Source organism: Camelus bactrianus, chromosome 19, assembly GCF_048773025.1.
Source record: "Camelus bactrianus isolate YW-2024 breed Bactrian camel chromosome 19, ASM4877302v1, whole genome shotgun sequence".
Classification (NCBI taxonomy): Eukaryota; Metazoa; Chordata; class Mammalia; order Artiodactyla; family Camelidae; genus Camelus; species Camelus bactrianus.
Genome location: NC_133557.1, coordinates 36577051 through 36601980, shown reverse-complemented (window position 1 = coordinate 36601980; position 24930 = coordinate 36577051). Strand labels below are relative to the sequence as shown.

Genomic DNA, 24930 nt, shown 5'->3' with positions numbered 1-24930 from the left:
ACATGACCTGTCTGAGAGATTCAGCCGGGATTCAAGACCAGATATGTCGCCTCTGGGCCTGAGAGCTGAATCTCCTCAAGGACGAGGAGAGAGGCCCATCCTGAGGGCGGGGCAGGGAGGCTGTTCCAGGCCAGACAATGAAGGAAGGGGTGTGTGAGAGGCGTCTGCGGGAGCTTGCCAGGGGACATGCTGGCCAGGGGGCCAGGGTCCAGCCTGACGGGGCAGGGAGACTATGAAATACTCATGAAAGAGTTTTTAAAAAAGTAAGATCATCTTCCTAGAATGTAGGGACTCTGAGACATCCTGAGAATGAAACGAGCAATGTGCAGGGACATACAAACATTTATTTAGGAAAGAAACGTGTGTGTGACAGAGTGAGAGAGAGAGATTGGTTGATTGCAACTGAATGTTTGCGCAGAATTGATCTGGAAAGACACCATCCCAGGTTCTGACAGCGTCCATCCTCCTCTGCCGAGGACGCCGGCTGCAGGCGTTAGTGGTGATGGGCCAAGGAACCTGGAGCTTTGCTCTGATATTTTCACTTTTCTGTTTGTCAGCAAGGTGACTGTGTTCATGTGGTTAGGAAATTCTGCAAAGATTAGGATGTTGATACATTAAAAAAAAAAAAAAAGAAAGAAATAGGGGTTCTATTTGGGAATTCCATATTCAGGTCGGGCCGGTTTCTAGACTGGAAGACGGCAGGACTCTGCCCGTTGTTGGAGCTGATGTGCGTTGTGTAAGCGGGAACAAGCTGTCGGGGGGGAGGTGCAGCTCAAGAGAGTGTGCTTAGTGCGCACGAGGTCCTGGGTTCAGCCCCCGGTAACTCTGTTATAAATAAATAAACAAACAAACCCAATTACCCCCAAGTAATAATAATTTTTAGACATTAAAATAACTAAAATAAACGGAAGGAGCAGATTGTCACTTAATTGGCAGGGAAGACAGGATCGCTGCTGCTGGATCCCGTCTTCCAGGGGAAACTGTCGGCAGTTTTAGGAACCTGAGCACTGGCACAGGGATGCACAGCGCCTTCCGGTAAAGCAAGTCCCCTCCTCCGCTGCCGGGCCCAGCGGTGGCGGTGAGAGATCAGACTGGGAAGGGAGGGCCCTCCGCATCCGCAGATTCAATTTCGTGAAATTTCAGTCTGCAGGTTGTTGAGTCTGAAGATGCGAACCTGGAATACGGAGGGCGACCGCATTCATGTGCCTCATTCACCTGCGCCCTTTTACCCAAGGGACTTGGGTGAGGCGGGTGTTGGTGTCCGGGGTCCTGCAAGCAACCCCCCATGGACACGGAGGGTGGCTGTCCACCAGCGCTTCCTCCTGGATCCAGGTTGGGCGGGGGGTGGGGGGTGCCGTGTGGTTTTCACGGCGTTTTAAAATTGCGTAGGAAACCCTGAGTGGCCAATTCTGTGTGTTGCAGATGGAGGTGAGGCACCCGGACTTCTGAACGCCCGCCGAGGAGATAACCGAGCGAGCCCTTCAGGATGCCGGAGAGGCGGGGGCGACCCTGAGAGGCAGACACAGAGGTGCCGGCGTGCAGGGTGAGTGACAGCTAACGCTCGCACCCCCGGCCCTTTGCACTTCCAGGCTCCCCGGTGTGTGGGGCCACCGTGCTCCCCAGCCTGGCGGGCTGCTGTGACTGACCTGGCCCCGACAGGGGGTTCCCAAGGATGCTTACCTGTTCCCAGGTGTCGAAGGGGTCCTGCTGTGACGCGGCGGCAGCAGGGCCGGGGCAAGGCCAGGACCGCCAGGGGCCCCAGGGCACGAACTGTAACCACTGTCTGTGATGGGACGTCAGCTGCGGGCCAGGCCCAGCTTGAAGCCCTTTGGTGGATTCCTTCCTTCAGGTCTCATCTTAGCGGTGGCCCCCGGGGAGCACGGGGACCCTGCTTGACTCCCGAGAGAGGGCGGTCCTGATGGTGGGCCCCGTCCCAGCGTAAAGCCTCCTCCTCTTCCTCGCACGCTCCCCACGTGCCCTCTTCCTGTCCCGCCTTTCACCTGCTTTTTCCCATAGAATCGTAGATCTCCAAGTGACAGGGAATTCACATCAGGGGGACGTCAGCATAGGTCACTCCTGTGGACCGTAGTTTCCCTAAGTGGCCACTGTGGTGTCGCTGCCCTTCCAGAACATGCCACGTCCCCTCATGCTGGGAAGTCAGCTTCCCCTCCTCTGGAGTCTGGGTGGGACCCGGGAACCACCTTCACAGACAAGGCGGCAGAAATGACGCCGAGTGACTTCAGAGCAAAGACAGCCACCCTGAGGTGGCCCTGGCACACCTGCCTGTGAGACCAGCCGCCGCGCAGAGAGGCCGCCCAGGCCCCTCCCCCGGCCCCCCGACGCCTGAGGGGACTTGGGTGGCCCCAGCCCCAGCCTCGGAGCTGCCCGCTCCGGTGCCAAGTGGAGGGAGGGCGAGGCGTCAACGGTTCCCCCTGAGCCCATCCCTGCCGCAGATTCAGGAGAAAGTAAACACTGTCACTGCGTGGCACTATCTCATTGAACCCCCTGCAACACCGTTTAATGTGTCACTACGCTGATTTACATGGGAGAGAAAGGAGGCTGGGTGACACGGAGTGACTCACCCCAGGCCACGCGGTGGGCTGGGATTTGAACCCAGGGCTCCCTTGGGAGACCCGCCCCTGCCCAAGGGCCCCTTCCTCCTGGGACCAGGAGCGGGGCCTTTGCCCCTCCTCAGACACAGCTGTCCTCAGAGAGGGCAGACCCACTTGGGGTCGGAGGACGGGAGAATACATCTTTGGAGAACTGGCTTTAGTTGGTTTGTTGTGACTCTGTTGCCTTAATTTGGATCCTGGTTAAGCCCTGCTGGTCCTGCCTTAAACATCTAGTCCCCCCGGAGGCTGCCTGCCTCCCCCCGGGCGCTGAGATCCCATGACACGCTTGTTCATATGTGTGAAACGATAACCCTGTTCCTGTGTCATCGGCGCTTCTCTCTCGTTTGGCTTCAGGCTCCGTGAGGCCAGGGCCTGCTCTCACCCGCAGCAGGCAGGGAATAAATGCAAGTTAAATAAATACCAAAGAGCATGAAGTGTGAATTTTCTTGAGAAGGAGGACGGTCGGATAAGGAAGCACAAAATTGCAGGTGTAAATCCTGAAGTCTTACCTCGGTGCTGAAGGTTTGTCTTTCGAGGTCAGGATTTCTTCGCCACTTCCCGTGTCTTTCCCGTTAGATAGAACATCTATGGGTTTGACCTTTGTTAGTAAAGAACTTCCACAAAACGCAACAGCGAAACAGTAACATGAGCTGGAAGGGCTCTGAGACACTGCTTTGCAGTGGGTTGTTACTTACGTGGAAAATATTTTCAGATGTGCAGCACTGGGGAACCGACTTCCGTGTGAATGTTGAGATGGGACGTGTGACTTCTGCACTCATCCCAGTCCGCCTTTGCTCGTGGGATTGGTGGCCTCTGTCTTCCACCTTGAATTTAGTTACAGGCCTGTGTGTCGTGGCAGCTGCTCGAGAACCCTGAACAGCTCTTACCCCTGTGTTGTCCAGAATGTCCGACGTTGATTCTATGCTTAGTCAGTGTAGGACTCCAGTCATAATGGAGGGGCAGCAGGACCAGAATAGGTGGCTTTTTTTTTAAAAGAAGGATTAATAAATGCATATGAAATGTTGGGCAAGTTTAAGTCTTTAGTTGTATTTTTTAGTGCCTAATCTATCAGTTAGCTTTTGCTGCCTAACAAACTGCCTCAAAACTTAGTAGCTTAAAATGATAGCCATTAATTTAGTTCACAGTTCTGCAGGTGGGTGATTTGGGCTGGGCTTAGCTGGGTTAGCTGGGCTGACCGGCATGTCTTCCATCAGCTGCCAGTTTCTGACTTACATAGTATGACAATCTCCATGTCCATCCATGTTGCTGCAAATGACAGTATTTTATTCTTTTTATGACTGAGTAGTATTCCATTGTGTGTGTGTGTGTGTGTTGGTATATATGCCACAATTTCTTTATCCAGTCATCTGTTGATGGGCGTTTGGGTTGTTTCCATGTCTTGGCTATTGTATACAGTGTTGCTATGAACATTGGGGTGCGTGTATCTTTTTCAGATTAGAATTTCCTCCCAATATATGCCCAGGAGTGAGATTGCTGGATCATAGGGTAAGTCTGTTTTTAGTTTTTTAAGAATCTCCATACTGTTTTCCGTAGTGGCTGCACCAATTTACATCCCCACCAGCAGTGTAGGAGGGTTCCCTTTTCTCCACACACTCTCCAGCATTTGTCGTTTGTGGACTTTTTAATGATGGCCATTCTGACTGGTGTGAGTTGATCCCTCATTGTAGGTTTGATTTGCATTTCTTTGGTAATTAGCGGTGTTGAGCATTTTTTCACGTGCCTGTCGGCCATCTGGATGTCATCACTGGAGAAAATGCATGGCTTCTTGAGGCTCGGGCTTGGGAACGACAGTCCACTTCTGCCTTATTCTTGTGGCCAAAGCAAGTTACAGGCCATTCCAGACGAGACATGAGAAACAGACTCCAGCCCTGGGTGGGGGGAGCTGCCACACCAGCTTGCGAAGGGCAGGCACACAGGGAGGGGAGAAGCGTGGCCATTGCTGCAGCCCACACACCCAGTGATGTGGAGGGCACTGTAGCACTACAGAGGACATGATGGAAAGGAAACCTTGGCCTAGTTTATAACTTACGAAAAAAATGGAACTGGATTGAGAGGCCCAGATGGATGCAGAAGGGCAGAGCCCTGGGCGTCCCCCTGACTCCGTTCTCCATCTGCTGAGTCTGTATGGGGGGGATGGAGGCAGGTCTGGGGGGAGGTGGCAGAACACAGGCTGGACAGTTGGTAGCAAAGAGAGGCTTATTTTCCTTTGCTACAGTTTTTTCTCTCTCCGTCGGCTGCGGGTGGCGGGTGATCAGGACACGGCAAGGAGATCAGAGGTAAAGAGTAAGCGTTGTCGGGTCCAGGTTCTTGTCCCGTCGCAGAAAGAGTCCAGAGACGAGATACAGAGGTTAAGAAAGTAAGGTGGGGATTTATTAAGGGGTGGACAGCACACTCAAAGGGAGAGCGGGCAGGCCCAGGCGAGCGGCTGCCCCGAGTTTCTTTGGCAGTTGAGTTACACAGGGTGTAAAAATGAACGGGCGGAATATTCATTGGGGAGGGGAGGGTCTGGGGTCTTACTCCCTGATTTTCATCCCAACTCCACCTTCCTGAAGGTGAGATTTTTGTCCTCATTTAGTCTGGATGAGAAGTGTCATGGCATCGGTGCATGATGGGTACTTCTAATCTGCAAGGCTGGTTTTATTGCAATGAGGGCACAATGAGCCAAAGGTTACGTTCGGACACTGGAGAGTCCTGCCTTTTCCCACCTTTCTTTATTGGCCTCCAGGCCACTTGTCATCCCAAAAATATGTGACTGCTTATCAGCCCAGAGGTTCCTGCTTTTCTCTCTCTGCCAGGGGACCCCTGTTTACGTGATGGAGGGTTTCCTGCATTTGGCCCCGTGCCCCTCCTGTCTGCTCAGTACCTGCCACTTTGCCTGCGTCCGCCTTCCTCTGCTCATATCTGGCTGTCTCCCTGCTCGAACATAAGCTGCCCCTTTCCCGTCTGAGTCAGTGGAAGGAGCCCTGAAACAGCACCAGTTCTCTCTGCTTCCTGCCTCTAGGCTTCAAGCACACGGGGTTTGTCTGATGGGTTGTTTGGGGGAGGAGAGGGAGCATCTGGGGGGGGGGGTCAGATGGGCTGTCTCCTGCATCCTTTTCCCATGGATTTTCAGGAAGAATTCAACTTCTGCCCCCCTGCCCCCCCAAGTCATTGGTGCGTCTGTCACAGTCGCCCTGCGAGGGCAGGACCCTCCTTATCCTCGCTTTAGAGACGGGAAAACCGAGTGCTGGGAGGTTCAGGAACTTGCCCTGGATCCCACAGGTGGGTGGGGGCCCAGGCGGGGTTTGAAGCCAGGCCATGTTTTGGACTCCACGGTGCATGGCCCTTGAGCCCTGAGCCAGTGTGGCCCGTGGGTGGAGTCAGGGAAGCAGAGTTCAGTCCCTCCCCGTCCCCTGCGCCGCGCGGTGGGGGTCTGAGGTCTGAGGGGTGTGTTAGGAAGGCCAGTGCGCAGTAGCAGGCAGCTACCTGTGGGGAGCCCCGCCCTCCCTGGGTCATCCAGGTGGGTAATTTGATCCCACCTGGGGATCCACCCCCTCCCCGGGTGGAGTCCTGAGCCCCCAGGTCTCAGCGCCCAGCTCCACGGCACCCGGTGGGGTGCTCCGGTGGTCTCTGGAGCAAGTCTGGTCCTCTGCCCAGCAGACGAAGTCCTCGGGCCCCTGCCGAGTCATTTGAAATCCTCCTCCTCAGGGCAATGCCCCTGGGAGGGGCTCGCACGCCCCGTGTCTGTGTCCCCCGTGTCCGTGTCCGGAACTCAGCAGAGTGGATGGAGGCGGCTTGCTGAGGGAACCCGCTCGCTCTTCAGTTAAAGGCTAGTGCTGCCACCTTCTGGCCAGCAAGTTTTACAGTGGTTTCCTGAAGATGGGATTTATTCCTTCACTCTCCATTCTCTTTCTTTCCTCCTTTATTTCCCATTCTTTCCCATACGCAGGCGCAGCCGAGAACCCTGGGGGTCATGAGGAGAAGCCAGTCTTGCTTGAAAACAGCAGTGCTTTCAGAAGGCCTGCCACCAGCCAGGCCCTGCTCAAGGCACATTCTGTTCTCTTGCCTCACATCAGACGCAAGGGCCACTGTTTTTGTCCCCATTTTACAGATGAGACAACTGAGGCCCAGAGAGGTGCCGTCATCTGTGTGTCATGGTGTCTGGCACATTCAAGCGCTCAGCGAGCGTGTGCTGTCACCTGTAGAAAGAGCAGCTGTGTCTTCGTTTGAGCCCGCAGAGCAGGTGTTTACTCACGCGGTGATGCTCGGAAGCACAGTGAGGGCGCAGGGGTGGGGCTGGGAAGGGGGAAAGGCCCTTTGGGCTGGGACCAGGAGCAAGGGACCACTGTGGGTCCCCGGGGCTGAGTCCCACAGAGGACCTGTGACAGACCGTGTGGGGTGCATCCTGGAGTTGTCCCACCCAGAGTCACGGACACTGGGGTATTCCCAGAGAAATCACAAGGACTGTTGAAAGCCATTGTGAACTTCATGAGTACATCCTGTAAGCTGCCACATTTGTCCAGGGAAGGAACCGGGAGAATCTGTTGTGCAGGATTCCGCCGGTGCCCTGTGCTCCTGCTTCGTTCCCTGCGTCAGCTCTCGCTGGGCAGCAGACTGCCCAGCGGCCGTGGGGAAGTTAACCCTGAGCACCAATTTAGCTCATGCGGTATAGGTGGGCTGGGGCTTGGCTGGTCTGGACTGGGCTGGCCAGGCAACTCTGTGGATCTCAGCCTGGCAGCTCCCACTGAGGGGACGACGGTGGGGCTGATCCAGGCTGGCTTCGTCTGGGCGACTCCGCTAACGGCCTGGGTCCAGCTGGCTTGGTCTCTGGCTGGGGTCCAGGGTCAAGGCTGCTCCACCCGAGTGCATGCTGAGTCCAGGCTTGTGGGCAGTAGCAGCCCACAGGGGCCAGTGCTACGACCGTGGCAGAGGCCCGGGGTGCAGGTGGAAACCCAGAGGCCTCTTCACAGACGCTCCTACATTCCTGTGTTATGACTTTATGAGTCACAGAGCCACACCCAAGTCCAGGGCCGAGAGGTAAACTCAGCCCTCCCGGGCAGGTGTTGGCTGTTGCTGACCTTGGTCAGGACCCACGAGGCCCTTTGCTCTGCTGCCCCTGCTTCTTCCGAATTGGGCAACACGATGTGAAAGGTGAAGGCCTTCACCAGTCCCAGTGTTAGTTATAACTTTGGGCAAACTCTCAAATCTTTCATGATAGTCTAAGCTGTTATTAGTGGGGATGACATGGTTATTAAAGGCCGCACATCCTCTAGTTCCAGGAGCCTCTGTCATCTCAGACCTTCGCCGGGGGTTCTGTCTCGTCTTGTACCCTGGCCTTGCTCCTCGCGGACCCAGGAGGCAGCCAGAGGGGTCGGACTCCCTCAGGGACCCCCTCCCACCTCCCCGGCCGCCACCCAGAGGGTCGGACTTGGCATCAGCGCGTGCCGGTCGCTCCGGCGCGTCCCAGTGGAATAAGAGCGGCCCGCGGGGCGAGTAAATCAGTTACGTCGATGTGTGCGTTTCCCTACGTTCTAGGGGAAGGCCCTGCTTCTGTGAAAATGTCACTTCTTCGCCGCTCACAGCTCCCTGGCTCTCTCCCCTGGCACGGACACCGTTTATCTGGAAGGAGACGCGGCGCTTTTCTGTCGGCTGGAATTAGCAGCCGTAAATTTACAGGACTTTTTCCAAGCGAGCATGGAAAAGACTTGCTGTTTTATGCGTTTCGTGAGCTCTAAGTCATAAAGCACATGCTCTGGGCGGCTTGACTGCTGTGTTCTGGCCCCGCAGAGAAGGTCTGCGGAAGACGCCTAAGCCTTGAAGGATGAACATGTCTCTCCAAACCCTCGTAAGTTATCTGTGCCGTGTTCGCGTGTTGGCCGAGCAAGCTGGACCTTCATCTAGTGTCTTCACGGTGGAACCCCACTCGGCCCAGCAGAGCTTTCTCAGTAACCCATCAGTGCAGTCATGTGCCTTTTTAATGCTGTTAAAATACCCATGGGCTTCGTGGCTTGTTTCCATCTTTGTAAATCCACGAGGATTGGGCAGAAAGTACCAGATGTGTGAGCCAATTAGTGTGTCACTTCTGGGTGGGAAGGATGGTGGGGGAGCGGAGAGATGAGATGGGGGAGGGAGCAGTTGCGTTAACGAGCAGATGACCACTGTGGGCAGGTCCCACTGGGGAGGTCCGGGAGATGGCATTGACCTCACCTCAGCATTGGATCATCCAGGAAGTGAAGACCCTGGGGCATTTATGCATCACCTCCCATCCATCGCTGGTGAGGACCATTCCACGGGGCACGAGCTCTGTGGTCTTCTGGCCCACCTATGAGTGAGCCAAGCATGCTCTGGCCGTCAGAATCTTCAGATCAAAGAGAGCCATGGGTTTTTTCAGGGGAAACCCTTGTTTTTGGGACTGGCAGCTGCTGAGGGGACATGAGTGAGGCACCCTTAGTATCTGCTACCGGGTGTGCCAAAGAGTTTAAGGAATGGAAGGAGGGAACTGTAGCTCTTAAATCTGAGCACCGCAGATGCTGAACACCCCTGAGGCCTTTGGATGGGATGGGAAAAGGGAAGTGGTTTTTTTGCATTGCTATTTAATTTATTTAATTTTGTCACAGTCGTGCCATGAAACATTATCCAATCACTAGAAAAGGAAGAGGAACTACTGTAATGATGTGAAACTGTCCTCAAGTTACAGTTCTGAGTAGGAAAAAAAGCACAGTACAGAACAATCTTTAGAATATGTTCCCGTTTATGAAAAATAGCTTTGTTGGGATGTAATTCACGTATCACAAAACTCACCTGCTTTGCATTACAGGTGTGAGTGTCTTAGCGAGCCTTTGCAGGTTTCTGGAAGTCTCACGTGCCGCGCGGTCTTTTGCGTCGGGCTGCTTTCGCTCGGTCGTCCGTGTTTGTCGTGCGTCAGTCGTTCGTTCCCTTTCTACCGTGGAAAAGCATTTTGCTGTACGGATGTGTCACTTTTTGTTTACCCATCCCCCCGCTGATGGACATTTGGATGGACTTTAGTTTTATTATGTGTTTCAGGAGCTGCTGTGAATGTCCACACGCAAGTCCTTAGGTGGACACAGAGTTCTGTTTCTTTTGGACAGGTACTTACGAGTGAAGCTTTTGGGCCATATGATGAGTATTTGTTTAGTTCTTTAAGAAACTGCCCAACTGTTTTCCAAAGAGGCTGCGCCATTTTACTGTGTTCCCACCAACCACAAACGGGGGACTGATTTCTTTGTATCCTCACTGACAGTTGGTGGTGTCAGTTTTTTCATGTTCGCTGTCCCGATAGAAGCGTGGTCGCATCTTACTGAGGCTTTAGCATTTCCCCTCGATTAAGGACGCTGAGTATCTCTTCATGTGCCTGTTTGCGATTTGGTTATCTTCTTTGGCGAAGTATCTGTTCAGATCACTTCTCATTTTTGTGTTGGGTTCTTTGTCTTCTTGTTGATTCATAAAGATTCTGGACTATCGCCATGTTTTTTCTGTAAGTTCAAAATTATTTCCAAGTAAAAAATTTTAAAAAGCCTAGTGCCCGTCTCTCTCCCCTCGCCCCATCCAAATGGTACGCCTGGAATTGTTTCATAGCATGGACATCCTCGCTGAAGGAACTGAGGGGCGAGAACAGATTTTGAATCTTTTGCCAGAAAGAGTCACTATCTGATAACAACACAGTAGGTCTTTTTAAAATTGAGACATACCTCCTTGACCACTGTTTCTCTGTGAGCAAGCAGTTGGTGGCTACAGAATGTCCAGTGGAGGTCTGGGCGGGGCTGCGCAGACGCGTTCTTGCAGCGGGAGCGCAGGTGCACCTGCGTCCGCAGGGGGCTCCCCGCCGCCCAGCCGCTCACGCTGACCCTGGCGGGGCACGACCCGCCCTCCTTCACTGCCCACCAGAGCCACTGCGTCCTCCACAGCTTCCCACCTAATGAGAGTGAACCAAGTCCATGCCTGTAGCTCAGTGTCCTGAGTTCAGACAGGAATTAACGGGCTGGTTTTGTCCATAGCAGATGAAATAAGGATGCTCAGGCGGAGAAGAAAGTGGATCCAGCCCACTTGCCACCTCCCTGACTTCAGCCAGGTGGGCTCATACTTACCGACGTTCAATTTTCCAAATATTTAGTGAGCCTTCGCTGTTCCTTGTTTCATTCATTCATTAAACCTTTATGAACTCCTAACGTGCATCGCACGCTGTTTGAGGCTGATGGGGCGGGCGGTGGTTAGCAGTGAACCAGAAGGGCAAAGGGCATTCCCCCAAGAAGCTTCCATCCTTTTGGATGGAAGAGGTAGATGGATGCAAGAGGGAGAAACACACACGAAGTAATTAAGAAATAAAGACACAATACGTGTCAGGTTATAATAAGCACTACGAACTGAAATAAAAACACAGTAAGGCGGTGGAGACAGGTGGGTTCATAAAAATTCTGGAAGGATGTGCTACAAAGATTAACAAGTAGATCTGTGGTTTTAAATTTTTTGTTTATTTTAGTTACTTGTTTTCTAATTTTTATAACAAACTTGTATTCCTTTTTTTGATTAAAAAAGTTATTCTAAACTTTAAAACATTAGATTTGAATGTCCATATGATTAACTGTATCACTGGTGGTGTCATAATTTTGCAACCAAAATTATTGAAAAAAATCACTTAGAAAATAATACATAGTCTTTATTATCTGGGGTGTGGCTTCTGCACATTTTAAGAATTTTGATGTTTGGAAGTATAAGCTAAATAAATTATAGAAAAGATGTGTTTATCAAATGCCTTTCTGATGGGCAGTTTGGAAGGATGGGTGACCCCTTCAAGTGCTGGTAAAGTACAGATTTTGCTAAGTTGGTCAGAATAGAAAATGGTAGCATTAAATGCAAGATGCAGAGACCAAACCATCTGAGCCCCAAAAGCTGTTTCTGACATTGGTTTGTTTTGTTTTCACTGGCAAATGGGACGGCAGATGTGTGTCCAGGAGTTCACACAACAGAGCATGAAGTGGAGATTTCAGTCATTGATTTCAGGGTGCAAGCAAATTCTCACACTTGGAAAATTCGGGCAAAAATGAAACATTTCAAAGCCTGAACCACGCTCTTTGCCTGGGGCTCAGCTCCCTGGAACCCGCCCGCTCGCATCACACAGGTGCATGCGTCCCACAGGTGTGTGGCAGGGACGATCGCGTTGCCCCCCCCCCCCCCCGCTTCTCCCCGGTGCCTCCATGCCTCAACTCTGCCTTTTCACTGATTGATGCCACTTTCCAGTAAAGGTGACACTTGGTTTCCTAACGTCGCCACTGATTGTAACAACCGCTCACAACCGGGAGGTCACAGGACACTCCCACACAGCACGCCCAGCCCAGGCCGTTCCGCCCCACACCGTCAAGTTATCCCACTTCTTGTCTAGGCTGACTTCAAAATCCACTTGGGAATAAATCAAGTCCTATCTGAATAGCAATTACGTTTGATGGTTTGCGAACTTGGTCGTGTTTTCTTGTAACTAATTGGGGTTCAGAGTTACGTGTTTAAGCAGGACAAGGAGACTCAGTCCAGGTCCACATGGATTATTCATTCGCTTTAAGTCTGAGCTCTGTGGCTCTGTTCATTGTTTCCAGGGATTTCCATTGTTTCAGAGTGACTGATCCCAGTAGCTCTTAGGTTTCTTTTTTGCTTTTCACTTCCTTGTTGATTGGATTCTAAGGAGCCCAACTTGCATTCCCTGGTCTGACGTCCCTAGATAACTCATTATTGAGAAATTAAATGATGATACTTGAATGAATGCTTACAATGAGGCAAGAATTCTAGCTACAAAGATAAAGTGCACTTTAAGCAAAAGTTAGTGCTTTAAAGTTTGATGGTATTCAACAAAGATTAACCAAGGTGTATAAAGGACTATTTGAGTGAAAAGTAATATATTGACTTTCTTATGACAAATACCAACTTCACTAAATAGCATTCGTTTATTTTTATGTAAATTCATTCTGCATTATAAGAGTTCACTTTTGCCATAAATAGTTTCATTAACTTTGTTTCTAAAATATTGCTTTTTTTTTCTTCCTTGGACTTGAAAAAGCAGAAGTTACAGTGACACACCCGTGTGGCATCTGCTGCTGCGTAAGAGTGTGTGCCGTGTTTTCATTTTCAGTTGTTTTTTCCCTGCCTTCACCTTTTCCTTTAGTTAATGTGAATCACGTTGTATTTTCTGCCCCTGAGCACTGATTCATTGCCATCCACTTCCTCCGGAGCGCGGCCCACCACAGTCCTCCGGGAAGCGGGTTAGTCACAGCCGAGCCAGGCACCTCGCGTGCCACCATCAGCTCCGGCTCCGGCAGCCGTGCCTGGAGCAGGAAGATGAAGGCTGCTGTAGCATCGTCCTTTGGGCAGGGAATCAGCCTCTGCGTGGGGGTCTGTGTGGCTCCTCGTACTCCCTGCATGCATCTTTACAACAGGACACGCAGGCAGACTGATGTTGAGAAGGACAGAGTCTCATCTGGCTAAGAACATTTTCGGGCACACTTCTGCCCTCAGGAAGTGGACATCAGAGTTGCTCAGAGCCCAGGTCCGGCGGCACCTGCGTAATATTTGTGGATGGGCAGGATCTTAATATGTTGATGCGATTTTGAAAAACTTGGAACAGCTTTTTTTATGTCCAACATGTTTTTCTTTAATCCACTTGAGTCTAATTTCAGAAAATTTCAAGTTAAAGGATTTTCTTCATAGGGTAGCCTGTGAAGGACATTGCTAAGGTCGTGCCTTAATCAGACCAATACTGGTTGCTGGGTTTCATCTGCCACTTAGCATCATTGATTGACAGCTTGCGGCCACCTGTCCCCAGGGTGTGGCTGCCGGCTTCCTGCCGTTTGATGTCCCCTGCCCTAAGGGTGCCACGGCTGCCATCTCCACCATCGGGAGAACGCTGTAATCTTCCTGTTCAGACTGAAGCCTCTTCAGGCTTTGGAACTAAAGCAGTGGAAGAGCAGAGACACACGGTCCGCCAGTCAGACAGACTGAACAAGGTGCCGGAAGGTCACATTCTGCTCTGAGCCCTGGATGGTTTTGGGGAACTATTTTTGCCTCATGGGGTTTCTTTGGAAGTTAAGAGGTGGGAAGGCCAACGGAAATAGTGTGTCCAGGTAAGGGCTGGACGCGGCGGACCCGCAGTCGGGGCTGGGCACATGGACATTGGATGGACACACGGGAAGTGCAAGTCCTCACGCTCTGCAGTAAAGGACGCCAGCTCTGTCTCCCTGCAACGATGGAGCTCTTGCCCGAGGACTCGGCTCCGGCCTGTGCTGTCCCTCGCCTGGAAGCTCTGGGGACCGCGGAGTGTGGCAACCTTCCTGCTCGGTCAGAAGGAGCGTCGGCACGCTGCTGAGCAGAGCCTCGCTCGACCCCAGCGCCCACGCTGCCGGCGCCGAGGTCTCGGGTGGGTCAGTTAGCCATCGGGCCTCACGTTTGTCACTGGTGGAATCGGAGTTGGGCCAGCTCTGCCTGAAGGCCCGGAGTGCTGTGCTGAAAAGGGCTCTGGTCCCCCAAGGGGAAACAGCACCACAGCTGATGATGAGTGTCACGGGGAGAGGCAGCGCCTGGGAGCCGCCGTTCACGTGCTGGGGGGTCGCCCACCCCCGCCCCCGCCCCGTGCTGACGGCGCTCTGAGATGTGAGCCACGGCAAGTCTGGAAGGCGCGCTTGTTACTGACACCATGGGTCCCTGGCTAGCCTGAACGTTGGCCAGAAACCGATACGAGCGTAGAAATGAAGTCAGCTGCAGGCCAAGGGCCAGATCCTAAGGCTGTTCCTCCAAACTGGGTTCACACCCTCTCCAGTGGGAGCCCCAGAGCCAGGGCATTGGTCTCCCTTGGGAGCCAGTGCCTGGCCGGGAAGCTGGAACTGTCCCCGCAGTTCTGGGATTTGTGGGCCAAGGAAAATACATTACTTTCCCAAAAGGTGCCTTTGATGAGCTTAGAACTAGAAAGTGAGTGGTCAGTGGTTACTTCCCGTGGGCGACTGTTCGGGGCTAGAGGCGCTGTGTGCGCCCAGCCCCCTCCGCCAGCAGGCAGGCCAGGGGGCTCTGAGAAACCGCTTCCCGGAAGCCCCTCTGGCCTGGGTTGCCGCCCTCACCGAGTGCTCGGCTGTGGTTGTCTGGCCGCTGCCGGCTGCCACAGTGAGGAGGGGGCCTTTGTGTCAGTGCGACTCCAGTAATGTTTCCTCTCTGTAGCCTTTTATTTATTTCACATCGTAGTCATGTCACCGGACTTAATTTAGGGAACTAATTGGACGCAGAGTGAGCTGGTCCCAGAGCGCTGCTGCAGGTGGTGCTGACCTCTGACCTGGATGAGCCCCTGGCTTTGCATCTCAGATTTCACAGCGTTATCCTTTGGCCATCCCGCCCACGCTAACGCTGTCTCCACCCCCGAGCCCCCTCCCAAGTTCCGAGTTCGTAGCCGACTCTCCGGTCTCCTCCACTTTGGTGACCCACAGTCCCTTCGAATTCAGCTGATCTAAAGTTCGGCTGTGTTGTTCCTCCCACTGTACCTGCTGTACCTGGATGCTGTATTTTGATGAACTGTACCACCTTCTACCCAAGTTTCCTACAGATGAAACCTGAGTATTACCTGGGACTCCTTCCCCTCTACCCACACGTATCAGATCCTGACCCCGTAAGTAGGTCTCACGTATGTGCCCCCCTTTTATGCACCGTCATCTCCACCCCCACCCAGTTGGCCCCGCAGCGTCCCCCTCCCACTCAGGTATTCAGTGATGTCTCGGCCTCACCCGTAGGGTCCAAATCTAAATGTGCCTGCCGGGCCTGCAGGAGGATCTGTCCTGTCCGCCCTCAGGTGCCTTTCTGCAGAATCCCTGGGCTCTAGCAGTAGTGAGTGGGGTTGGGCTTGTGGTTTTTCCAAAGCACTTGTTCATCTCTTACTTTTTCTTTCTAAGAAAGCAAAGCGAGGGTTTATTAAGCAACTGTACATTCTCCAGGGGAGAGTGGGCAGACGCAGGTGGGTGCTGCCCTGAGTCGCACTGTCACCGCTCCCTTCTGAGTGGCATTTCTGCCTGCCGGGAATCCCTTTCGTTGCCTACACATCCTTCCAGCCTCAACTCCGAGGTTGCCTTCTTGGTAAAGCAGCCCTGGCCTCTCTCAGAAGAACTTTTTACACGTGGTATCTTCTGTTGTCGTGGTGCTGGTCACAAGTCTCAGCCTGAGCAGAGGTCTCGTGAACGTCTGGGTGCAGAGGGCAGCGCTTCGGTGTGTCCCCCGTACCTCATGTCGACTGCCTGGTGTCCTCACGTCGGCCAGCAGTGGCACAGGACGTCTAGTTCCCCAGGACAAGGTGGGGGCGTGGGCACTGCCTGGATCTGACCAGCAGCAGCTCTGCCGGGATGCAGCGCCCTGTTTTTTCCTGTTAGGCTTCCTGTGTTTACCCAAAGCTTAGAGATGAATTTCTAATAATAAATCCAAAGAATGACAAGAATTTTCAGGGGCTGGATCAATGGAATAAATGGAAGAGCCCCTGTTAGTGTGAGGAGAGCAGGAAGGAAGGAACTTTAAAAGCCAAGAAAAGATTTGAAACTGATGTTCTGAATTTGTCTTTGAAGTGCTCTTGCTTGGGGCCTTCCCTCCCTGACCCTCTCTAAGTGCCTTTATTCTATGAGATGTTTGAATCACGCTGACTTAGAGTCCTGGGTGTGGCTCTGCGGCTGGTGCTCGGCCTCCCAGGCCCAGCAGGTGATCGCCGATGGACACTAATGAGAGAGAAAGAGAGAGAGAGAGAGACACGCACGGTTACAGCTCCTGAACCCTGCAACACCGTGTACATCTGTTTGGATGGGCATAATGTTTTAATTATTTATGGTCCCTACTGCTCATGCTAATACACGCATTATTGTGGTTAAATAATTTTGACATAATTTAACTTGAAAAGTGCTTTGTATGCATTTAATGTAGTATTTCTTCACAATGGACTTTGTAGAAGGAAGTGGCTGTTTGCAAAAATACTTCTTATCCCGGCCTAGGAACTTAGTAAACCACACTTTAAACTTTACAAAATAGTTCTAGTAATTACTAACAATCATTAGAATAGCTGACACGTATCAAGGACGTACTGTACCCCAGGCATTGTGCTGAGAAGTGCTTTTCCATAGATAATTTCACTGAATTCCCATTTTACAGATGAAGAAACTAAGGCCAAAGGAGACTGAGTAGCTACTCAAAGCCTCCCACTTGTGTCCCTGGGGGTGGGCCCCTCCCTGTTTTAATAGTCCCAGAGCCATAGCAAGAGATGTTGCCGACTGCTGGGGCTTCTGTCTCAAATCAAAGCTGACTAACAGTGAGCATGTGACAGTGTTCACGCGCTGAAATCCGGAGACGGAGTTAAGTCTGATTTCCCCCCTTAGCAGCTGTTGGATCTCAGAGCAAAGGTGAGCGTGTGGCCCTGAGACCTGCTTTGCTCCCTTCCAGCCCGGGGGCTGCACGAGCCCGGCTCCAGGAGTCACTGTGCGAAAGCGCTTTGAGGGCTGGACCCAAGCAAGCTGCTGCTCCGGAGCCTGGCGACCCTCTCCCGCCTGGCGACCCTCTCCTGCCTGGCGACCCTCTCCTGCCTGGCGACCCTCTCCCGCCTGAAAAGAAGCCTGGGGTGGAGAAGGAAGCGTCCGAGACTTTTCCTGCCCCCACTTATCAAAGGGGGTTGTATCTCCCTTGGGTCGAACGTGAAATGATTTTGGATGGACCAAAGATAAATCTTTTCTGAGGTTAGGGATTAATTTAATTTATTTTTTTGGTGAAACGTGCTGTTTTATTTTTACTTTCTATTAGGAATTTCTGAATGTACACAAAGTATAGAGATTGCTATAATGAACACCAGTGTCAACATCACCCAGCTTGGATAATTATTAACGCCTTGCATATTGCATTTAATCTATCTCTTTATTTGTGTTGTTTCGCTAGAATGTTCAAAAGGAAACTAGAGATATACTGTTTTGACCCATGACTACTTCACTGTGGCTTCAGGATGTATGCCAGTAGATGAGGACTTTTAAAACACACAAATTACAGACCCAGCAAAATTAACTGATTAATGTGATTCCCATTTCAAGATCAATTTTCTCCAACTGTCAAAAATGTCTCTTCATACCTTGTTTAAATCAGGCTCCAAACCAAGTTCGCACGTTGCATTTAACCTGATGTGTCTCTTAAGACACTTGGAATCCACAGAACCCCATCCCTGCTTGTGATTTATTTGTTCTTTTAACTAACCAACACTTAGGGATTTATTTTAAGATTATTTAAAATCGTGGAAGTAGCACACCAAATTGTGATATCACCATGATTATTACTTAGGATAAGTTTAGGTATATTTGGTTTCAAGTGAATGAATTTTAAAAAGTAAATTAAAAACAGTGCAATATTCCATGCATATGGCAAAAATTAATGCAGGCAGATGTAGATTTACGAGGTACAGAGTAACACTCCAGTGTCACCAAGGCCCTCACCTCGCCCCAGCCCTTCTGGGGGCCTGGGGGCATTTTGCATTGGTAACTTTGTATTCTTTCCCATAAAGTTTGCTCCCAAAATAGGATGAGCCTCAGGTGGCCTGAAGCCTGCATCTTCCCTGCCTGACTTGGACTTGGTAACAATTACAGAGCCTCTTAGAACCTCAGGAAGAGAGATTCTTGCAAGTTCTGGCTGTCAGGGACACAGCAGGAGCCAAGAAGAAGAAAAATGGTCTTTAACAGCTTTTAAAAAATGAACTCAAGACATTTGTTACAAAAACTCAAGTCCCGTCAGTACATTTAAAGGCCACCCTCTTAAACCATCAGGGTGTCCCCCTGGGCTGGGCTGCCTGCTGGGCTCCGACAGGTCTCAGTGTCCCTGCTCTGGAGACCTGCTCTTGGTGACACTTGGTTGGACGTACCCCCCGGGGCAGGCCACGCCACTGATTGGCTGGTCCGGGGGTGAAAGGCAGGCCCGTGTCTCCAGAGGCATAAGCGTGGTTCCATTCACGCTGCAGAGCCGCCCGGGGGTCCGGCCGAGGCTGGCCAGCACTGTGAACGCAGGCGCTCTGGGCTCTGTGTCCCTCCCCGTTCTGTTTCCCTCCCTCCCTCCCTACGATGCTCCCAATGAACCATGTGCATCTGAAGCCCCAGCTTGGTCCCTGCTTCTGGGGAGTCTGATCCAGGACTTACCCCTTCCCAGCAGCCCCCTAAATGCCTGGACAGCCCGTGCCTGAACTTCCCTGGCAATTGAGGGCGGTGCCTCCTGTTTGTAGGCATTGTTCGATGGGTCTTTCTTAGGCTCAGCCCACAGGTTGCACCTATTTGTAAGAAGACAGCCCTCCTGCCCCATCCTACCCACGTCCCTGTCTCCTCCGAGAAAGCCTTCCCAGGCCATCAGCTCATCCTCTCGTGGCCAGGAGTCTGCTCTCACCTCCTGGTTTCTGTCCTCACCTCAGTCCAGTGTGGCAGACTGGGCACCCCCATCGGTGCCCACCAAACCCAGCCCCTCGCTGTCACTGGGAGCTGAGGACTCTCAGAGCAGGACTTGCCCCGGTGTGGAAACTGCTTCCCGGGAGCCCAGCACACATCAGTGACTCAGGCAACTGCATCCTTTTGCGCTGAGATCCAGTTCAATCCAGGGTCCCTTTCCCGTGTGCTCCCTGGAGGCTGCACCTCCCCCGCAGTGCCCTTTGTACCCCTGCTCACAGGACTTCACATTTAATTCTGCCAGATTATATTTCATGAGCCTGCTGCCTCAACCGGTTGAGCTGTGTCTTGTGTCATCTGGCCCCATTTTCCCAAAGCGTGTTGCAGACACCGCTGGAGGTCGCCCGGAAGGTTTCTAGGTGATGCTCAGATGAGCAGTTGGGACACTTTTATTTCACTATCTATTTTAATTCTTATGAACTTAATTTCTAGTAGAAAGCTATAATTAGCACACCAGATACACGGCTTCTTTTTTCATAAATTTAAGTCTAAAATGGGTTAATTTAAAGAAAATCTATAGATCCGTGTGGCACACGGTGCTGGGAATGATGAAGGCCGTTTACGAATGACTGATGTTTAGGAAACACCAGCAGGAAGGTTTACCATTTCTCTCTGCTTTAAACCACTTTTCAGCTTAACCTTGATGCAATCCTTATTGTAGTTTAACTTTTTTTTTCAGGCTTTCTTTTATTAGTTTAGCTTTTTAATAAACATCCTGAACAGAACAGGCGTGGAAAGACACGTGGGTCTGCTCTAACCTGATAGCAGTTGATCAGCCAGGGCTGTGTGTGTGGACATTTAACCACTGTTTTGTCATCCTCTTCTGCACAGTTTTCCACCTTGCTAAAAAGGTGTCATGATTTGTCAGCTTCTTTTTTGAAATCCAGATCCATGGCTAACAGGTTTTTGCTAATTTCCCACCCTAACTAACAGCCCTGCAAAGACAGAGCCCGTGTGGCTGAGCTGACATAGCTTGTCTTTGGAAACCCAGGCTGAGCCCTGGGGACGAGCACTCTTGGCCAGAGACAGACCGATTTGCCAGTAACCCCAGTCACAGTCGCGTGCCAGCTGGCCCTGGAGCCCACGCCTTCACTGGGAGGAGTCCACTGCCTTCTCTGGTTTTGAAACCAGGGGTCAGCTTAATCCACCAGCCTTGTCCTGGCTCCTCTTCAGTTCCCTGCGAATGCTTGGAGGGGGCCGCAGATAACCTCGCGTGCGTTTCATTTTTAGTCGGAGCCTGGCACGCGAGTCCCTCCTGGTTGGGAGCTAGAGGCAGACGCCCCGACGCCCTCCCGCAGCTGCGCCGGGGCCCTGGGGACCCAGTCCTGCGCGCTAGTGCCGGCCTCCCCGCCCAGGTGCGCGCGTCGTCTTCCTGATTTGCTCGCATCACGAGTATTAAACCCTCCAGTGGACAGGGTTGAGGAGGTCTGTTTTTCTTTTATTCAGTCAACCTATCTTGTTCCAAAAACACCTTTAAAAAGCCCTTTTGTGGTTTTATCTGGCTCTATTTGCAGGACACCCTTCCCTGGGTTCTAGGCGTGTGGACATTATTCACTCAGCTCTGGCTCACGATTCGGGGCTCAGCTCTGCCCCGGGACCCCTTGTTCGCATTTGTGTCCCTGCTGTGAGCTCACTGCGACGGCGTCTGTGCAGACACGGGCGCTTGCTGGGGCTCGTCTGCCTCTTGGCTCATGACTTACTTGTGTCTGTGGTGTCAGAATCCCATTTTCCAGAGCGTCTCGTCTGAACTGAGGAGGACGTTTTCTCAGCTGTCAGCTCACTCTGTGCATGAGCTGGAGGATCGGGGGTCTCAGCCGGACTAGGTTCCTCCCTCCTGGCTGTCGTGAACCTGGGGGTGACAGGACCCCCCACTCCGCCCCCGACCCAGCCCCCTGCCCATCACTTCCACTTCTCCCCTCACTTCCTCTTTGTTAATTGGAACTAAGTCAAGAATAGCGCCCCTCCCACCGCTTTCCCAACCTTCTGAGGCTGAATCTGTCAGCGATTTGGGTTAGGGGCGTGTCATCTGCAGTTTTATCACAGCGATGCTAGGAGAATGTGTGTGCACAGCTGGATCCCCACCAGCTCTGTCTTTGAAGTTTCTTCCTGATTTCTGCAGCAGGAATGATCACTCATTTCCTGCGTTTGGCAGTGGCGGTGGTGCCCTGCCACTGCCGCAGCGCTTTTCTCTTTCCATCTCCAGTATTTCCCGGCATGAAAACTGGCGTAGAGATGCATAGATGTATTTGTTCTTGACTTACGGAGACAGCTTACTTACTCTCCAGAACAAACAAACAACAATCCATTTCTCATGAACAGAACACGATGGAGCGTGACTTCCCTGTGTCATATTCTGATTGTGAGGCCCATCCCTTGTGGTCCTACTGCCTCCTGTGAGCTTTCGCTGAGTTGCATTTCCTCCATGGCCCCAGGCCCCTTTTGGCTTTTCCCTGACTCTGTTCTGGGTGGCAGTCGGACTGGCCCAACCAGCGACATTTTCTTCGGCTCCCTTTGGCAACGGGCTCCCTGCCAGGTTTGGCGGATGGGAGCACCGAAGGGGATTGTGGGTGGAAATAAGAGAAGAGTTCACCAGATTTGTGCCTCCACAAAATTACAGATTACCCGGGGTCATCACTGCATCTGAGGATGGTGGGCACTTGAATGGAAATGACCCAGCATAGGATGAGAAGAAGGCTCGGGGAGACATTTGAGAGGAGGGCACAGGCGGATAAATTTATGACAGACGTGCGGGGGAGCGGCAAGAGTGAAGGGGCAGCAGTGGAGACCGAAGCTGGGTGTGCAATGTGGATTAATCAGGTAGGACTGTGCAACAGGAGGCATCGTGGATAAAGCAGAACAAATAGTTGGGTCCCAAATAGGTTGTGGCCCATTTTCCACTGTTGCAGGTGGCGGGTGTCTCCCAGCACAGGCTTTCCCTTAATGCAGTCTTTTGCACAGGTGGTCCTGTCTGGGTCCCTGCATCTCAGAGAACCGGGACTAACACACGTCTGTCCTACGAGCAATGCTCTTATCTTCATTTCACGAATGAGGAAGCTGGGGCACGGGGAAGCGACTTGCAAAAGGTCACACAGTGGAGCTGGAGTTCTGACTTGTGTCCCTGCGTCCCCAAGAAGAAGATGCTCTCGAGCAGGTCTCGAGTGTTAAAAGCTGGAAAGGCATGTGGAGAGGTTGTAATTAACACTGATGGTGACAGCACATACACGCGTGGCATGTTACCCGCCCCATCCAGTTTAATCCACACAACAGCTTTGTGGGTAGGTACTGTTATCTCCACCCACGTCACACACCTGCTAAAGGCAGAGCTGGATCCTTCCCTGTGACACTGCCTGGGGACTTAGGGTTTGCTGCTGACACTGCCACGGGGAGATCTGGTTTTAAGACCTGCCCCTTTAAGACCAAAGGCCAGGAAGAGAGCAGTGCCGAGGGACCTGCCGCTTTCCTGGCGTGGTTGCTCTGGGGCGGGTCGAGCTTGAGGAAGGATGCAGGCGTAGTGTATCAGGGTTGAGGGCCAGGCTGGGCTTTCATGGCGGTCCTGCTTAACCGGGGCGAGAACGTGGGGCCTGGGAGACGCGGAGAAAGACTTGGGCAGCAAAGGCAGGACCGGGGACCAGCCAGGGACCTCCTGATCTACAGGTGCCCGTGATGGTTAGACTGGATCGTACAGCAGCTGTCCTCCAGTCTGGGGCCAGCGCACCAGCCGTGTGCTGTATTTCTGTGTTCTGACGTGCTGGCTTCTGGGGGCTTGCTGGCCCTAGACTTAGTAACATCCTCGGATAGTAAACCAATAATCCAGTGAGAACACTGTTTAAACACAAGCTGCCCAGTCCAGAGCCCACCTCATCCTGACCTCCTTTGTGGGCCCCTCCCACTGTGGACCACTGTCCTGCCCCGATCACCCCAGGGCCAGCTGTGAGACCACCAGGAGACAGCCCCTGTGTCCCAGAGCCCACTGAAATTACTCAAACCAGCCCAACCTCAGCCTGCTTACCCTGCCTCGCCAGTATCTTACCCGTGGAAACCACAGTCAAGGCTCTGGCTACAGTTTCCCCTCTCCCCCTGCCTCCCCGTGTGGTCCCTGTGGTGAGGAACTCCAAGGTTGGTCCTTACACATCACTGCTCTGTGCTTGGGCACCATGCTGGGAACCCTGGGTCGCCCGTCTGGCTGTCCAGGGTGACAGACAAGTCCCCTCCTCCTGCACAGCTAGGGGGAGACCTAGGCTCCTCGCCAAGCATGTTCAGGACAGACTGTGGGTTGAAATGTGGCCACTTCCTCTCCCCGTGATGTCCCCTGTGATGTCATCTCATGACGCCGTCATCCTGTGCAACCCGTCCTGAGGTCTGCTGGGCAGGGTGGGTTAAAGAATGAACTGTTTCCCACAGGGAACTGTGTGCAATGTCTTGTAATAAACTATAATGGAAAAGAACCTGAAAAAATATATACGTATAACGGAATCACTTTGCTGTGCACCGGAAACTAACACAACGTTGTAAATCAACTTTACTTCAATGTCAAAAAAAGGAGTGAATGCATTCCCAGCAGCACAGATGGACCTGGAGGACACTATGCTCAGCAAAATAAGTCAGAGAAAGACAAGTGCCGTGTGATCTCATACGTGGAAGCTAAAACAAAAGCAAAACCCCAGCTCACAGACAGCGAACAGGTTGGTGGTTGCCATGGGTTGGAGTGGGGAGTGGGTGAAGGAGTCAGGAGGCAGAGGCTTCCAGTTACGAAATAAGTCCTGGGATGTACCGAAATAAGTCCTGGGATGTACCGTGCAGCATGGCAGCTACAGTTAATGATACTGTGTTGCACATGTGAAAATTGCCAGGAGGATGGATCTTGAAAGTGCTCATCACAAGAAAACAGTCTGTAACTCTGTGTGGTGATGGTTGTCAACCGGACGCACTGTGACCATTTTGCAGCGTGCACAAGTCCTGAATCCTCATGTTGTGCGGCTGAAACTTGTCCTGTGTCAATTACACCTTAGTAAAAAAGGTCACAGTGAATTCAACCATATGCACCCCCCCCAAAAAAGTGAATTCATTTAATGCCCCCTCATGATAGCACTGAGCGTAATAGATCTTCTCCCCTCCCTCCCCATTTCTTCCAGGTAAATTCTCATTTCAGTTAAATAAAACTAGAGTGGCTCCCTAAGTGATTCTTTCCTCATAGCATCAGACCAAAACTAACAGGATTTATCCTCAACACTCAAATCAACAATTAAAAAATTACAGTATGAAGAGATTTGTGATTCCCGTTGTGTATTACCAGCTTGTTCTTCGGAAAAACTGAGCTAGTTTAGTTTAATGTCATTCCTCACAGTCATCTCCATATTTTAATTGGGATTACATTAAATCACTGTTGAAGAATACTCTTATCTGTAGTGTTTCTAGACTGCCAACAGGGAGACCATGGTATCTCTCTCCATTATTTAAATCTCTCTTCATTTTTCCCATAGATGGTTCTTATGTTTATTGAATTCCACAATTCTTTCCTATTTAATTTTTGTAGCTATTATGATGGGGGAAGATAGTGAGTTTCTATTCTGTTACTAAGGTTAAATAATGCAATTGCTGTTTCACTTATAGGTAACATCCTGTAATTTCCCTGAACCTATTTCCAAAAAGAAATTTTTTGTTGGTTTTTGTGCAACTTTAAGGTTTATACATCATATTGTTATAAAAACAATGACAATAGCAACGCATTAGAGTCTTATAACTGTGTAAGTGATAGATGCTCCTTTTAGAGGAATTGGAGGCTGTCAGCGGCATCAACATGGCCATCCTGCAATTTTTATCACTTCTTACCGCATGTCGTATGCAGA

The 24930-nt window shown here is 51.7% G+C and overlaps 1 protein-coding gene across 2 annotated transcripts in view; it reads left to right on the top strand.

Moving 5' to 3' along the window:
- The window catches only part of RIN2 (Ras and Rab interactor 2), a 196815-nt gene that overhangs the window by 36781 nt on the left and 135104 nt on the right, over positions 1-24930 (top strand). For both annotated transcript variants that reach the window (XM_074347808.1, XM_074347807.1), the window contains exon 2: positions 1423-1543. The gene's annotated coding sequence lies outside the window, so the exon portion shown is untranslated. The remainder of the gene's footprint in view (positions 1-1422; positions 1544-24930) is intronic.